At 45.7% G+C, this 14,460-nt stretch overlaps 1 protein-coding gene across 1 annotated transcript in view; it reads left to right on the top strand.

The window, feature by feature from the left end:
* The window catches only part of Cpx (synaptic transmission protein complexin), a 211,932-nt gene that overhangs the window by 42,175 nt on the left and 155,297 nt on the right, over nt 1–14,460 (top strand). The window lies entirely within an intron of this gene.

Genomic DNA, 14,460 nt, shown 5'->3' with positions numbered 1-14,460 from the left:
CCTAGTATTCCTAGCACTGTAGCAATATTGTAACTATTCTTTCAAGTAAAAATGATGTTACACGAGTGTTTGGTGATATCCGTAACGAAAAATCGAATTTTAATTTAATCATTCCTGTATAAAATTTCTTCCGAGACCAAAACTTTGATCTAACAAACTGCATACCTCAAACTTTATCACTTAGTTTCGTAAAATTGATGAATCTTATTCGAATTTGTTTCCGGTTCGACGTTGGAACTTGGAGAATTAATTGTTTTAGTTGCATAGTGGATGGCGACGCGGCAGTCAAAGTGTTAAATTAATGCCGTCCGGTGTAATTGGTTAATCGTCGGACGAAATCGATCGCGTACGGACAGCGTCCTGACGCTGAGATCGGTGGAACGTCTCGAGGATCGTGTTGCCGCAACGTTGCGCAACTGAGACTCTGGTCGGTCGATTTCTGTCGGAGGCAACGAAGATGGGGGCGGGCAGGTTGTACGGCGCGGTTGAAACGGCTGTCACAAGGTTTCCACGTCCGACAGCACTTGGGCCCATCTTTGTTCCCATTTCCATACCTATTCCATTACCAGGGCAGCTCTGAGCCGGCCTTGTAATCTAATAACTAATCTCGCCGCGACGGGCTGCCTCGGCCAAGCCACGTATTTTGGGACAAGTTGTGCAACGATGCTCGCGAAGAATGACAGGGGGGGGGGGGCTGGGGGACAGGGAACCGGTGTCAAATAAACGGACAGGATATAATTGACTACCTACAAACGGAATTCTCGGTCCACGTCTCCGTTCTTTTTATCGCCCAGCTCGAACCCCGATCCGTTCGTTTCAAATTTCCGGAATTTTATTTATTTAACAGGGGGGTCCTGTAGCATATATGACTACAAAAATTAATTAATCTGTAAATATGATCCTATGCGTGAAAAAACATAGCATTGAATATAGTATTTTAAAATAAAATCTATTCGGTTCAATTTTTCGGAATTTTATTTATTTAACAGGGGGGGCCTGTAGCATATATGACTACAAAAATTAATTAATCTGTAAATATGATCCCACGTGTGAAAAAACATAATATTGAATATTGTATTTTAAAATAAAATCCACAAATGATACTTTTCACTGGAATAGATGTTTCATCGGTTGCTGTGCTTTCAAAAATTTTTGACGCAACGTTTCACGCCTCGTAGAATTCTTAAAAGCTTCATCGGCGTTAACAGTTTCGCCCTGTGCAGACGCGAGACACTAGAAGCGCGAAACAATGAGATTTTTCAACGCAAGCTTTTTCGATACTCGTCGAACCAGGGGACTCGCATTCCGCCTATGGAAATTCGTAAAAAATGTAGGAAATCCGAGCAAGTTGTTAAAGTCTTGCGCGGATCTTGAGAGTTTCCCGATAGTTTTAGCGACCGGTTATCCGGGGTAAAAATATTAAATCTTACGACTATGGTCCATCGACGTGATAAATGATCGAGAGAACGATTTATAACGAATAGAAAATTACCAGGGTAATTTATCTCGTCTTATAGTGAGATAGAGTGATTTGTAAACAGTCGAATTTTTTGATTAGCGTTCGTAGAATGGTTCGAGAATCGTAGAAATTCACCGTAAGTTGTAAAGAAAAGTGGTGTTGGAACGTTCGCCTGTTCGTTCTAGCTTTTGACGGCGTTTCGCTCGGTGCATTTGGAATACACCGATGTAGCAGCGGTAATCATGGAACTCGTCTCGCCTTAGATAGAATTTTTGCTGTTGCCACAGCGGTGCAGGGCGCCCGTTTGCACCGAGTCTCGTTTCCTCCTCGGAGATAAGAACCTAATAGAGTGAACAACGTATCGGACGTTTCGAAAATTGTACGAATCTACTTGGGAGCCGTTCTCGCAGCTGCGCTCGAACAACGTAGATTATTAAAATTAAAATTCGTCGAGCAGGATTCTCGTTTTGGGTATCCATAAGTACGTGGATGGAGAGGAACAAAGAAGAAGAAAAATTGTCTGGAAACGCAGCTCGAACCTTGTTTACCGCAATTCTAAAATTGTTATTGAACAATGAAGTTTATCAGGCAGTGGTCTTTTTTACAAACTTATACAGGTAGAAACATACACGTAAATACGAAATTAATTGGCATAGATTGTTCCTCGACTCTTCGTAGAACTTGGAAATTCCTTTTGGGGGTGGCTGGGAATACATTAAAAAGATCTATTTTATCCATGTGTGTGTTGTACAATACAGAAATGCGATTTACAAGATCACACGTACTGTATTTTGTATATAGGAATGTGGGAAGGTGCTCTACACTAATGATTCTTAAAACGAACACGTGATTCGTAAGTTGAACACTTCTATCCCTCCCCATTAGGGGGGCCTGTTTTATATAAATATTTTCTGGCGTCAAATTTCGCCTCTGCTGTACGAAAGATGAACACGCCAACCCCAGAGCACATTCATTTTAAAAATCATCACTTGGAGACGCCAATAACGATGGACACAATCTGCACCATTGATATCTAGAATTACTCTCCGATTTATTTATTAATTTAAGCTTGTTTACGAGCATAGAGGCGACCAGGAATTCGCGTTAGAGCGAAGAAAGCGAATAAAAATCGCCTTGGAACGCGGAGAAGGCGAAGTAACCCCGGAAGAAGGAAACGGGGTCGGCGTAGGCCTAGGCGGTACGTCTCTCGGTTTTTCCCGCGCCACGGATGCTCGAAAAACTGGGTCGAATATCCGTAGCCCGGGTTTTCTAAAGCCAGAGTTCCGAGGCGTCCCGACCCAAGCCACTCGGCAGAAAAGAGCTTCGAGCGCTAATTAAAGGGGCTGCCTCGCTACGAGGGGGAAGCTTATCTCGCGTAATCTTTCACCGTGACGCGTCGCGACGCCCACCTTTGAATATTTCGTTTTCCTGTCGGCAACGACGCCCGTGCCGTGACATCGCGACGCGCGATTCACCAAAACTCTCACCTTTGGCCTTTCGACTAGGCCGCTTTATTCGAACGGGGGCGGCGAACGGGAGCCACCGCCGCTTGTTCTCGTGAAATTTTCATTCCGTGAAAAAATTAATAGGACCCCGGGTAAGATTGTCGTTGTTCCCGGGGCTTTATAGAGCCACCGTAAGCGCGACTGCATCTAGGTACGTCAACGAACACCCCCGTTGTCCTCGTTCCGAGCAACGCTGGCGCAGCTGCTTTTACACCCCCGCATGCATTCGACTCGAACCCTCCTCCTGCTGCCTTTCACCCTCTCCGGTGTCGATTTTTCGCGGTGCACGGCCTTGAGAATCGCGAGAGGTTCTCTTTAAACTCGTTCGACAGCGCGACCTTCGCCGCAGGAAAATGGCCACTCTTGCGATATCGCCAACGACCACGTTCCTCGACATCGTCGATCGGATTCTCGTTTGCGACGCATACAAACGTTCTGCAATCTCGAAAGCTGCCAAATACAGTGATTATTCATAAACATTTCTATCTCAGGGTGTCGAATTTCGTCTGACAAGAACCATCGCTGGTCTAATTCTACTGGTACCATTACACTGAAATCCCTAATTCTGGAACGAAATAGATTGAATTTCCGCTATATATAATATCCTATTGTCCGGTTGTAAACGCGAGAAATTCATTTGTGCTCCGCGTATTGGAAAATAGACGCCAGGAAGACGTTCTCACCTTGTATATAGTTTGAAGTCCCATTAAGGGAAATCGAAACCGTCTTATCCCCGGCAGGAGACGCGGTCTTCCTTCTCCCGATTCTATCTGACGGCTATCAATTACTGCTTTGGTTCGACTTCGTTATCCGCGGATCGTCGCCCTCGCCTCGCGTAGGAGCCACAAAACCTCGGTTCGAAGGGAGAAACGGAGCGAAGCGGTCGGAAGCAGCGAGCGGAGCAAAGATAAATAGGGAGATAGAGCGGTAAACGGACGAGCGAACGGATAAATGTGTAGCTCGTGTGTAGAGGAGGAGAGAGTCGGCCCGGGCCGAACGGGGCTTGGGAAATAGGTCCGCTCGATTCCAACTGTAATTGGAAGAATCGATTTGTTGCGAACCCGAGCGTCGTTCCAGATTCTCTCGCGTGCCTTCTAATGAATTTCCACCGCGATGCCTGGCCCCTGGATCGTTGTTCGTGTTTCGTGCCGGGCCAACGAAGAGTATCCCCTTTCCGATCAGGAGATAGCGAAACGCCTACGAAGATCGTGTTCTCCAGCGGGGGAGCCTGGATGCCGATTATTTTCCAACCGCGATCAAATTTCTCCGCTACCGTTTCCTCTTCGTTCGAATAATTATCATCTTCTCCTCTTTTTACGCGCGAATTGATTCTAGGCAAACAGAACGCGCTCGACTCGGTCGGTAAATGGCCGACCGAACCGACGCCATCTCGAATCGGTGTGCTTTCGTTGTTTTTCTAGTTTTGTTACGTTTGCGTGCTTTAGAATGGCGAGAAAAACATGACGTTTATTAGAAACCTACTATCCATGTGTATTAAATAGTGGTTTTAATCTGTTCGAGACGAGAAACGATAAAATTGAGCGTCACGTCCCTCGACGAAGCGGGATATCGGAGAGCCGCCATCTTGAATCGGTGCGTTTCCATTGTTTTTCTAGTTTCGTTACGTTTGCGTGGTTCGCAATGCTGAGTAAAACACGATGTTTATTGGCAATTGGAAACCTACTGTCCACGTGCATTAAATCGTGGTTTTAATCTGTTCGAGACAGGGAACGGTAAAATTGAGCGTAGCGTCCCTCGACGTGGGATATCGGGGAGCTGGCGCGGAATTATTCCTCGAGCGGGTAACGAAATCTGCGCAAAGCTGGTCGAGGACAAAGATCGGTGACGCTAAAAGCCCGTCGAAACGTTGAAAGCGGGCCGCGCGATTTCAGCCCTTGTCCGCGAGTACACGCACGAACCTCGTTTAATTAAGCGGCCCGCGAGGAGCTTTTATTGCGAATTACCTGCGCACGGGCCGCAGCTTCATTGATCGCGCGAGTAGTCGGTCTCGTTTACGACCGGCGAGAGTCTGTCCTCTCTCGACGAAAATTACCAGCCGAAGCTTTATTTGGTCGGACACGGGGCTGGTTCGTCGCGTGCCTCGTTGCATTCTGATTTTATTTCGACCGAGACAACCCACGCGCGTCGACGATAGAACCGTGTACCAGCGAACGCCGATACAGCGACTTCTAATTTCGTGTTTAATTCGTTCGTTGCTGTTCCTATGGGACGAAATAAAACGGTGTACGCCTTCTCTTCGAATTCTGCCTATAAACGAATCAAAAGTCGATTTTTACCGTGTTACAGATTGAGAATGTATCGGTTTTAAAAGAAACATAACTACATTTTTGTTAAGTCTACATTTAAATACCATCTTCCTCGAAGTCAGAGTAAAATGAGTATCTTACAACTTCTATGATAATTCTAAAAAATATTGCTATCAAAGATTTTTGGCCGGTTAAGTACGAGAATCGCGCAAACGAAGAGAAACTCGCGAAGATGTGGCTGGCATCGCGTCGCGGAGACGGCTCGTATATCTCGTACGTTGCCGTGTTCCTCTCTCTGCGAGAATGTCCCATTTACGGCGAGCCCTTCTGGAAACTCGTAAATCCTCGTAAAGCTATTTTTACGAGTTGATCGAGCTTCGTTGCTCGGACCGTTCCAAAGAGTCAGGTTCTTTTTTACAGCCCCGCGACTCGCGAACGGTCCCTTTCGGGACGGAACGTTTGCCGAGAACGTAAAACGCGACCGCGAGTCAATCGGTGCGGAAATGCTGGACCGTGCAAACGTTATAACCGAATAAGGGAGTCGAGAGCGCGGTCCAAAACTGAATTCGACTTACGACCATTAGATCCTTTCATTCTTACGTTATTTCCTCGAGTATAACTCGTTCTACGAGGAATGTACGAAAGTTGGACGTACGAGTTTGTGGGTTGTGGAAAATAAAATAGCGTGATTCGATACGCGAGAAGCTACGAAAAGATCGGATTTCAATTTCTCTTGCTACGGCGCAACGAATCCAATAATCTGAAAACGCGTATTTTGTAGAATTTCTTGCGTCGTCTATTTTTATAAGAATTTTAAGAGGTTCGATACGAGGTACGAGAAATCGAGCAGAAGCCTTATTTTCAATTTTTGCTCGTTACACCGTCGAATGGCTCGTCTCGCATTTCATTTGGGAGCATTTTCTGACCATCTTATTTCGTCGTAGTTTTCCGTACGCGCGCAACATCTGTCGACGGTCATCGATCGGTGGTTACCGATCCGTGGCTCGATGACTAGTGAATGGATCGTGCCGCAGTCGCATCCGGCTGCGTTTAAGCGCGTCGAATCGAGGCGAAATCGCTCGTGGGGAGTTCGATTAGCGACGGAAGGCCGCGGCCACGAAATAATTGCTAATCGAGAGACCGCGATGGGGAATCGTCGAACGATACGGGCAAACGGATTTGGAAATTATTGAAAGGGTCAGTACGGTAACAATGATTCTTAAAGTGAACGACCCCGGAGTTAGTGTGTTCATTTCTCGTACATAATGCATAGCAATCGTTGTAAATGAGTTCTGGCGCTTCGTGTAGCGTCGAGGATTCGAGGAAGAAGTAGTTGATTCTAAGTGTATTTCATTGAAATTTACTTATAAAGTAGAGCTCAAGGATACCTACACGAACGTATTAAACATTTCCGTAGAGTGTCAAACAAAATTAATAAAAATCATAAACAAATTTTTCGGCGAAATTAAAAAATTTCAAATCGTTCTGGAAAAATTATTTTCGGTTGTGGGAGTCAATTACAATCATTTTTGGTGAATAGACATGCCCACGAAAACCTACGCACTTTCGAGAAAAAAATTCATTACCAAAAATATAGTGTCTGACCAAACATTGATACGTTTCACTGAAATTTTATGCGTATGTTTAAAACGTCATAACTCCGCAACGGATTGGAGGATTTTAATGTTTCAAGCGGCAAACAACGCGTATTTAGATGAAGAATATGTAGACATTCCAAGAATATACCAAAAATTGTTCATCTCCTGCACTTCCTGCAAGGAGGACCCCCATTCACTAGCTTCAAGGAATAACCCTCTTCACTGGCTCTAATGGGGAACCCCCTTCTCTGGCTCTAAGGGGCATTCCCCTTTACTAGCTCCCAGGAGGAACTTTTTTCACTGGTTTCAATGGGGAATTCCATTCACTGGCTTCAAGGATTCTCCTTCACTGGTTGCAACAAGGACCCACCTTTACTGATTCCAAGAAAGATGTGGCGTCGTCTTCCATGCTCGCCACCAGAGGGGTTCCGCTCTCACAAGCGCACGACCGACCCCTCGGTTGCTATACAGGGTGTTCGGCCACCCCTGGGAAAAATTTTAATGGGGGATTCTAGATCTTCGGTAAGGAATTTTTTTCTCGAAAGTGCGTAGGATTTCGACGGTATGTGTAATGACCAAAAATGATTGTAATTGGCCCCCGCAACCGAAAATAATTTTTTCCAAAACGATTTGAAATTTTTTTTTTCGTCGAAAAATTTGACACCTCGAATTTTTTTCTAGAAAGTGGGTAGGATTTCGGGGGTACATCTATTCACCAAAAATGATTGTAATTGACCCCCGCAACCGAAAATAATTTTTCCAGAATTTTTTTTAACGAAGCCTCCATCGACAAATTGGTATTCTTGATTTTCGTCTTATTTTGGCCTCTAGAATCCTCTACTAAAATTTTCCCCAGGGTTGGCCGAACACCCTGTATACATTCCTCGACCGACTTCCCAATATTCCAGTCGTCTAAGGCAGGGCCTGCTAGGAAGCCTTACTGATGAGTCCACTAGCAGGTCCCCTCCTTTCCGTTTCTATTCTCCTACGATTCTCACGAGTTTCCACACCGCAACGAAGCAGCGCCATAGAGATTCCCCTATTTGGAGCGCATTTCAAGGATCGGTACTATAATTAATTCGTAGTTACGAAGAGTCCAAGTCGCGTTTTCTCCCTCTTTTCTCAAGAATCTTTCCCGAGGAACAACGGCGTTCCGTCGGAGAAATATTTTCGACGGTTCTTGGACCGTCGCGTATGGTTTCCCATCTGTCGCCGTTATTGTTGGAAAGTTCCAACGTCCGCATCCACGGCACGTAACGAAGTTTCGGATACGGGTGTACTCTGGTCGGCGGAACAAATATTCGGTACATGACAGGTGCCGCTACATTGTTCCCAGCTGGACGGGTTTGCTAAAGAACTTGCAGGATAACGACGACGCGTTCGGGTTTCCTGGCGCACGGTCCGTTTCGAACGCTCGAAATTATATCGTTTATTTATCCCGTCGTTTCTGTTTGCCTTGGAATTACCCGAAGTTGTCCAGTGGATCGTAGCACGGGAATCTTCTATTTGTAAAGCGTTACGACGATCCCGATTCCATAGCCGCTGGAGTTCCGAGCGTTTAATTGCCCATCGAGTACGAAAATCCATCGCTGGGCCGTCGCGAACGATCGGTTCGCTTTCGAATCTCGATTCTCCCGGGCGATCTTTCCGTAAAGTTACCGGATACAAAACCGTGCTCCGAAGAGACGAATATTTTGTCCGGGAACGCGTTATTGCGTCTCCAAATGTCGCGACCGTAAAAAACAGCCGGTCGAACGGGCGGTTCCTCGCGTTATTGGAGACTTTCGTTGCCCGGGTAGTCGAGGAGAATCGTTCCGAGGGACAGATCGAGCGGCACCGTAACGTTTCAGCTATTCCGTCGTTTGTTTGATATACTTTGTGTCGTTGTCCAATACGATTTCCGCATGGAACGGGCCCCGAGAGACAGACCGGACGTCCCTTATCTTTCGACGCAGCCGCTCGCCTGGAATCCAATCGGAGTAAACGTGTCGCGTGCCCGGACTCCGGGAACAACGGTTTCTCTCCTGTACTTTCCGCCTAACGAATTCGAACTCGAATTCGAAGCTAATTTTACGGAACGCCTCTTAAAACTCGTCGAAACGGTAAATTACGTAACGCGTTGCCCTCGTGAACGATCGCTCGGTTCGCGTTCGGTTTCTTCGATCCCCGAATCGATTCTCCACTGGAATTCGAGACCCTGTTAATTTCACGGATCGGAATGCTCCCTCGGAACACCGATGCGCTAAATAATTATCGTTGCGTGCGACCGCTACCGGGGATAATAACTGCCCGGTGGTTAGACCGTGAAACGAGTCAACGAGGCACAGAAACGAACACATCGCGTGGGCGCGAAAGGTTAACGGGCAGTAGTCTCTCGTGGCTCCGCGTTTCCGAAACCCCCGTCCACTCTTCAATCCGCGAAATTAGGATATCGTATAAATTAAACATTCCTGGCGGAATTGAAATTTACGGGGATCGACCGCGAACGATACGTATCGCGTTTGTCCAAAATTAAACGATGATGTTATTACTATTCATTTATTAACGGGAACGAACCCATTGATACAAAAGATGTAATATGTAAGGAACTACAGATGTGGATTTTACATAGTCAAAGATAATCGCTTGTTGGAATTGTAGGGTTATGGGTTGTATGATTGAATTAAACAACAATATTTAAGTGTAGAATTTCGTCTTTATTATAAGCGTGAAGATATATCTCAGAGATTCGGTATGAAGTCGGTTTCTAAACTGTGCGGTTCGCATGCAGAAGAAAGGAGAGAGTGAAGCGCAGTTCGCCCAAACGACGAACTCTTATTAAGAAATCTTATTATTAAGAAAGTAACTTTAAACATATACAATCGTCAGTGGAGATGGTTTTCGCAACATCATGAGACGGTTATGAAATTTAACATCGCTTATAAAGTTTTAACAAAAGTTTTTAATTTTCTGGAAACTTTATGAACGAGTCTCAGAGTGCAAAGACAACGCGAAATAATTTTTTCATAATGAATTTTGAGAGGAAAGTTAGGAGAGAAAGTTATACCGAGATCTTTAACACGATTAAATGAGGTTAGTACGATACCATTTAGAATACAATTATAAGTTATAATATTTTTCTTATTACTAAACTTAACAATATGGCACTTATCTAGATTGAGGGACAATTTATTTAACGAGCACCAATTCTGAAGCCTGTAAAGGTCATCTTGAATTGATCGAGCACTTTGCCGATTATAAACACATTTTTATATCTCAAACGCATCGGCATATAATAAAAATTTAGTGTTAGAATATCTTAGAAATGTCATTAATATATATTATAAATAGGAAACATCCCAAATGTGAATCTCGTGGAACACCAGATGTAACATTAATTTCTCTTGAGTAATTATTATTGAATTTAACTATTTGAACTCTATCTGAATCTGGATAGCCAAGAAAGCATACAGCTGTTTATTCCTAATGCCTGATATTCATTTATAGCCATCCGTAAAAAACGACACAAATTGAAAAATTACAATTTATGAATAAGCGTGTGTCCTAATAATTTTTAAGGAGAGTGTGAATATTAGGATGAGATAAATAATTTGCAAAAATTAACAGAGCTTTACTGTGTGAGGAGAACGAGTAACGTAAAGTGTTTAAAATGGCGTTTAAAGCGTCGCCTGGCACCTATCGTCCCTTTTTCAGCAGTCGTTTGTCAAATCGAACGCGTCGACTCCCCCTTTCGTTTCGTGCTCGATTCTCCCTTTTCTCGCCTACGCTTTTCACGCGGAAGACCCTCGTGACCGAGTAATGGAGCGGGAAAGAATAATATTAGGCAAACACGGATTCGTCGCGTGTTTCGGCGAAAATACACACCCTCGCCGTTTAATGGCGGCCAGGCTCCCTTCGATCGTCGAACGTTTTCTCGACCCGCTACTCTGTTTACTGTGCTCTTCCTCCTCGAGGAAGCCCTTTCCCTCGAACACGACGCTCGAAATATTCCCCGTTCGCTCCTCTCTCTTACTCGAATAATTTTATGACGCACGAGTATGTAAAAAATAAATTAATTCTTGTTGAATGCCAACGATTCCCGGACAAGTGAATGTTTTGTGACGTAATTATCGATCTGGGGCATTGCGTCGAGTCAAATTTTATATATCACTGTATACGCGAGAACTGTATATTTTATTACAAATAAAGAAAATTCAACAATTCTTGAGAGGGAATTAAAAATTCAGCGGTAGGAAACTTTGTTTATTCGATCGTGAAGCATTTTAAAAAGTTCTGAGGAGAATTTGGACACGCGTAATTTAAGTTAATAACTTTGTTACGGAGACGCGAGTCTCTGCGGGACGAAAACGTGGATAAAAATTCCGCAGGCAAGAAAATTTCGTCGAGTTTCGCGAGGGAACCCACGGATATCGTAACAGTGTGTCACGATTACGGGTTTTAAAGTTACGCCGCGTTATTAATATCGGTCGAAGACCACCCTTTCAATTAAGCAGCCGCAGTTTAATATCGCCCCGGGCACGAATTGACCCTATTCGCGAGGCGACACACCGCGAGCTCCTCGTTACGAAGTCATTAAGGTTACCCGGGAAACTTTCGAGCCGAGATATCGGACGTCTTCGCGCGTATCAGAGACCAAAAGTATTTTCCACCAGACGTTGAAACCGCCGATAATTTCCACGAGTATTAATGGGCCTCGTTCGTATGGCGTTCCTTCCGTGATCGAAGATCGTCTTCCTGTGGCCTTGTATGCACGCACGTAGTGTCAACGACTCTTCTACGTAACCTTACACCGAGAGATCAGGTGCACGTACCGATTACGTTGGCTCGATGATGTATTACATTTATGAGGTTGCAGAGTCGGGAAGGAAGCAGCCCCCGTGGCTGTAACTCGACGCGACGTTTTATCGCGGTCGAAGGACGATAAGGGGGACCATTCCCATCTCGGGAGAATCTACGAGAAACCTCAAAGTGGCGTCTCCGAAGCTAGCAAGAGGTTAGGCGTCGAAGTTTCATTGGACTGAGTGCTCGAAATTTCGCGATTCCACCTTCCTTGAGAATCGACCTGGCGATTTCGATGCCTCTTTTCGACCGAATTCATGGGGGGGGGGGGGGGGGAACGTGTAACGAAGAGCAGCGAGACGATTCGTGGAAAACGTTTTTGCCCCGTGATCGGAGACCGGTCGCTGATTTTGGGCAAACGAAATTTATTTGGCCCGACGCGAGGCACGTGTGCGAAGGGTAACGGGTAAACGAGCAACCAAAGACCCGGAATACGGACGCGGAAAGTCAATAAGAGCACAGAAATAAATAAGACGTCCCCTAGGAGGAGGAGCAGCACACCTCCTCTTTATCTCTGACCTCTTTTTCCGACGGCCAACTTTTACTGCTGGAAACACGCGCCAGCAGCGGCGCAGCCTACAAGCAAATATTTGGCGAGTTGTCTCTTCAGCGGAAGATGCACGCTCGTGTACATTCTAAACGACCGTGAGGACGGATTCGTCGAAATCCGCTCGCCGTTGCTTCGACCTAAAACCGAAGCGAAACGATATTTATTTCGACGAACGTCGTTAGATGCAAGAAGTCAATATTTGTCGTAGAGAGCAAAGGAAAATTTAGGGAACGATTCATTCCGTGGGACGAGCAATTTGCAGAATCGACGCGTATCGATAGATCGTTCGCCAATTGCTTATTTCGTTTGCGTTCAATGTCGTCTTTCGCGCTTCACTGGCTGTAAGGGGGATCCCCCTTCGCTGGCTGCAAGAAGTATCACCTTTCACTGGCTTCAAAGTGGAACCCTTTTCGCTGGCTGCAAGGAGTATCACCTTTCACTGGCTTTAAGGCTGAACCCCCTTCGCTGGCTGCAAGGAGTATCATCTTTCACTGGCTCCAAGGAGATAACTGTTATAGAAAACGCAACGTCGTAAAAAGGGAAGAAAAGATTCCCGTGGAATCGATTCTCGATAGAATTGGACGGTGCTCGAACTTGGGACATGGACGCGTTCGAATCGAGGGAAGAAGTGAACGCGAAGGAAACAAAAGCCGGCTCGCGATGCGAACGAATAAACGTTGTCGAAACTTTCCCTCGGCGAAACTTCCTATTTTCGCGTAGGTTTTGAGAGCAGAGTTTTCGCGTGCCTGGAAACGTAGAGAGCCAAGATTGGCAATCACAGTTGCCGGGACATTTGCGCGGCTGGATGGCGCTTAATAATTGGAATAGTTTTGCCCCGGGCCAGTCGTCAACGACGTGGAAACGAGGCGAAAAGCTCCGGGGCTCCTTTGTTTTCTCTTAATATCCTCCGCATGGGTCGCTAGATACCGTGGATGACCGATAAAAACCAATGACCTCCAAAAGTAAGCTTCTCGAACGCGAAAAATGGACGGTCGGTGAAAAGTTTCATTTTCCATTTACGGGACAGGGTTTTCCGCGAATTTCGGGGGATCGTCTCCGTTCCTCGGGGATCGCGAATCAGTCGTTTCGCGGAAGAAACTCGATACGTCCGGGATCTCGTGGCCGTGGCTAATGAAAACTTTCGTACTATCGACACCGCCGGATCGATTATCAATTGTCGATAGCGGTAACGTTTGAATTCGGTTGGCAAAGCTTTCGGGAATGGTTTCGAAAACGGATCGTTTTCAGGGTTTAACGCGGGGATTGAGTTAAACGGCGAGTCAAACGCAGACGATCCGGTTGTTCGAAGAACGGTCACAGGGATATACCGCTCGTTCTTTCCCCGTGATCGATCGGAGATACGACTTTTTCAGCGGTGGAGTTTTTGTCGTTCAAGGATCAGCTGGCAAGATAGCGGACCGGAATGGAAAAAGGTTCGAGCAACGGAAAAACCTCGTCTTTTTCTTCGATGAAACGAGGACCCGACGTAATTTCTGCCGGATATGCATCGAACGTTGGACGATTTAATTCGTTTCGCTTTCGAGCAAACAACTGGGGTTTACAGCGGCCGCGAATAAAGTTTTACAGATCGTAAACGCGTAGCCTCGAACGCTGGACCGAACGAGGACGAAGAATAGGAACCATCGATTCCCCGTTGCTGGAAAATTGCCAGTCCGTCGATAACCTGCCGTGTATAGCGGAAAGAAGCGGTCCGATAGAAAGACGGCAATAAAAAAAATGTTCGATTTTCAGCAACGTTTCGAACGGGAACGCGCGTCGTCGCGCCGCATATCGATTTCTAATTTAACCAGGACTGGTTTCTGTGTCGAGAATTCCCTACTCAAAGGCCGTGTGCACGAGCGAAGTTGTGGGTTCCCCGGCTGGCCGCTGTATACCATTGCGGAGGTCAAGGAACCACGATAAGCTGATCGTAGGCCAGCAGAAGCAGGATCGACTTATGGGGGACGCGTTTCCCTGTGTCGCGGTAATGCTTCAGACCTACTACTAGTCTACTCCAGTGACCCGTTTGCACCGATATTGCGGAATATACTGGTCAAGCACGGAATTATTGGTGTCAGGCTATTATCCCTGCCCGTATTGTAAGAAACGTATCTGTGAAACGTGTGCAAGCATGTAAAGCCTGTGTGAGATAGGTTTCAGGATGGCCTTTGTCGAACACGCGGTTACATTATGCAATTATTGTCTTGTTTTTTCTTTTCTTAATTATTTTATAATTTATTTA

The sequence above is a fragment of the Colletes latitarsis genome, chromosome 10 (genome assembly GCF_051014445.1).
Source record: "Colletes latitarsis isolate SP2378_abdomen chromosome 10, iyColLati1, whole genome shotgun sequence".
Taxonomy (NCBI): Eukaryota; Metazoa; Arthropoda; class Insecta; order Hymenoptera; family Colletidae; genus Colletes; species Colletes latitarsis.
The sequence above is the reverse complement of the archived record's forward strand: the minus strand, read 5'-3'. Positions and strand labels throughout refer to the sequence as shown.